This window comes from Canis lupus, chromosome 6 (assembly GCF_003254725.2).
Source record: "Canis lupus dingo isolate Sandy chromosome 6, ASM325472v2, whole genome shotgun sequence".
In the NCBI taxonomy this organism is placed as follows: domain Eukaryota; kingdom Metazoa; phylum Chordata; class Mammalia; order Carnivora; family Canidae; genus Canis; species Canis lupus.
Genome location: NC_064248.1, coordinates 61,589,192 through 61,592,614, shown reverse-complemented (window position 1 = coordinate 61,592,614; position 3,423 = coordinate 61,589,192). Strand labels below are relative to the sequence as shown.

Sequence of the window (3,423 nt, the reverse complement as noted above, 5' to 3'; positions counted from 1 at the left end):
AGTCATCTTTACTCTAAAGAGAAGGAAACTTGGGGAAAACAAAGATATTTGATTGATTTACAAGAGTAATCAAAGGAGAGAAAAAGGAACATAAAACAAGCAGTCTCAAGAGGGGAGTATATTGCAACACAGGCTTATAAGAAGGAAAACCCCAAATAAACAACCTAACCTTATACCTAAAGGAGCTAGAAAAAGAACAACAAATGAGGCCAAAAGCTAGAAGGAAGTAAATAATAAGGATTAGAGCAGAAATAAATGATACAGAAACTAAAACAAAAACAAAAGCAAAACCCAAAAAACAAAAGAACAGATCAATGAAACCAGAAGCCAGTTCTTTAAAAAAAATTAATACTCAGCTCTCTCTTTCACTCTGATACACACACACACACACACACACACACACACACACACACACACACACACACAGAGCTGGTGATCCCTTCCACACATTTCTCACTCTCAAATGGTTTCTCCTCCCAAGAAAAGACTCTAGATTCACCACCACCCCCAACACATGCTGGGCCTTTCAGGAGCTGGGGCGCCAAGATGAGCAGAGAGGAGAACCCAGCCAGCAAGCCGACACCGGTGCAGGACATGCAGGGCGACGGACGCTGGATGTCCCTGCACCATCGTTTCGTGGCTGACAGCAAAGATAAGGAAGCCAAAGTCGTCTTCATCAGGGACTGCTTGGTCCAGCTAATGCACCAGTGCGAGATCTGGCGGGAGCTTTTTTCTCTGCACGTGCTTAACTTTGGCATTGGCAGTGACAGCACGCAACATATGCTTTGGCGGCTGGAGAATGATTGTGGTGGTCTGGGTGGGTACCAACAACCACGGGCACACAGCAGAGCAAGTGACTGGTGGCATCAAGGCCGTTGTGCAACTGGTGAACCAACGGCAGTCCCAGGCCCAGGTCGTGGTGCTGGGCCTGCTTCCAAGGGGCCAGCACCCTAACCCACTTCGTGAGAAAAACCTGCGGGTGAATGAGCTGGTCCGAGCGGCACTGGCTGGCCACCCACGGGCACACTTCCTGGATGCCGACCCTGGCTTTGTGCACTCAGACGGCACCATAAGACACCATGACATGTACGATTACCTGCATCTGAGCTGCCTGGGCTACCCACCTGTCTGTCGGGCCTTGCACTCCCTGCTTCTGCGTCTGCTGGCCCAAGACCAGGGCCAGGGCATCCCCCTGCCAGAAGCTACACCCTAAGCATCCTCCTCCCCCGACATTAAATTCTCATTCCTCAGTCAAAAAAAAAAAAAAATTAATACTCGGGTGCCTGCGTGGTTCAGTCAGTCAAGCGTCTGCCCTCTCTGCCTGCTTCTCCCTCTCCCTCTCCCTCTGCCTGCTGTTCCCCCTGCTTGTGCTTTCTCTCTCTCAAATAAATAAATAAAATCTTAAAAAATTTAATTAATAAGCCTCCAATCAGATTCATCAAAAAAAATAAAAAAATGTTTATTCATTCAAATAAACAAAATCCAAAAAGAGGACAAATGACCACCAAAACCACAGAAATACAAACAATTGTTAGAGAATATTATGAAAAATTATATGCCAACAAATTGGACAATCTGGATGAAATAGATAAATTCCTAGAAACTACCAAAATTGAAACAGGAATAAAAAACTTGAACAGATTGATAACTAGCAAAGAAATTGAATCAGTAATTTAAAAAGTTAAAAAATTAAAAAAAAAAAAACTCCCAACAAACAAAATTCCTGGGACAGATGGCTTCACAGGCAAATTCTACCAAACATTTAAGGAAGAGTTAATACCTATTTTTTTCTCAAACTATTCCAAAAATAGAAGAGGAAGGTAAACTTTCAAACTCATTCTATGAGGCCAGAATTACCCTGATACCCAAACCAGATAGACCCCACTAAAAAAGTGAACTACAGGCTATTTCCTGAATAACATGGATATAAAAATTCTCAATAAAATACTAGCAAACTGAATTTAAAAATACATTAAAAAAATCATTCACCACAATCAAGTCGGATTTACTCCTGGGTTGCAGGGGTGGTTCAATATTCATAAATCAATCACTGTGATGCAGCACATTAATTAAAAAAAAAAACACAAAGGATAAGAGCCATATGATCCTCTCAATAGATGCAAAAAAAAAAAGCATTTGACAACATATAGCATCTTTTTTTTCTTTAAGATTATTTATTTATTCATGAAAGATACACAGAGAGAGGCAGAGATACAGACAGAGGGAGAAGCAAGCTTTCTGTGGGTTGCCTGATGCGGGACTAGATTCCAGGACTCTGGGATCATGCCTTGAGCTGAAGGCAGATGCTTAACCACTGAGCCACCCAGGTATCCCTACAGCATCTATCTTTATAAAAACTCTCAACAAAGTAGGCATAGAGGGAACATACATAACATCATAAAGGCCATATATGAAAAATCCACAGCATGTATCTTCTTCAAGTTTGAAAAACTGAGAGCTTTACCTCTATGGTCAGGAACAAGACAGGGATGTTGACTCTCACCAATGTTATTTAACATAGTACCGGAAGTCCCAGCCTCAGCAATCAGACAGACAAAAAAGAAATAAAAGGCATCCAAATCGGCAAGGAAGAAGTAAAATTTTCAATATTTGCAGATGACATGATACTATATACAAAACACCTGAAAGACTCCACCAAAAATTGCTCAGATACATGAATTCAGTAGTTGCAGGACAGAAAATGAATGTGCAGAAATCTTTCCATTTCCATACACCAATAATGAAGCAGCAGAAAGAGAAATTAAGGAATCAATCCCATTTACATTTGCAGCAAAAGCAAAAAGATACCTAGGAATAAATCAACCAAAGAGGTGAAAGGCCTGTACTCCAAAAACTATAAGACACTTAAGAGAGAAACTGGAGATGACACAAAGAAATGGAAACACACTCCATGATCGTGGATTGGAAGAACAAATATTGTTAAAATGCTGGTACCAGCCAAAACAATGTACATATTGAATGCAATCCCTATAAAAATATCAAGAGCATTTTTCACAGAGCTGGAACAATCCTAAAATTTGTATGGAACCACAAAAGAACTTGAATAGCCAAAGCAATCTTGAAAAAGAAAAGCAAAGTTGGAGGCACTGAAATTCTGGACTTCAAGTTATATTACAAAGTTATAGTAATCAAACCAATATGGTACTGACACAAAAATAAACGAATAGTTCAATGGAGCAGAATAGCAAACTTGGAAAGGAACCCACAATTGCGTGGTCAATTAATCCTTGACAAATCAGGAAAGAATATCCAATGGAAAAAAGATAATCTCTTCAACAAATGATGTTGGGAAAACTGGACAGCAACATGTAAAAGAATGAAACTGCACCCTGTCATACACCATACACAAAAATAAATTAAAATAACAAAAGACTGAAATGTGAGACCTGAGTCATAAAAATC

General features: G+C 40.1%; 1 pseudogene; it reads left to right on the top strand.

Moving 5' to 3' along the window:
- Positions 1–466: 466 nt before the first annotated feature.
- LOC112640945 (platelet-activating factor acetylhydrolase IB subunit alpha1-like) lies at positions 467–1,268 on the top strand (annotated as a pseudogene).
- Positions 1,269–3,423: the final 2,155 nt, after the last annotated feature.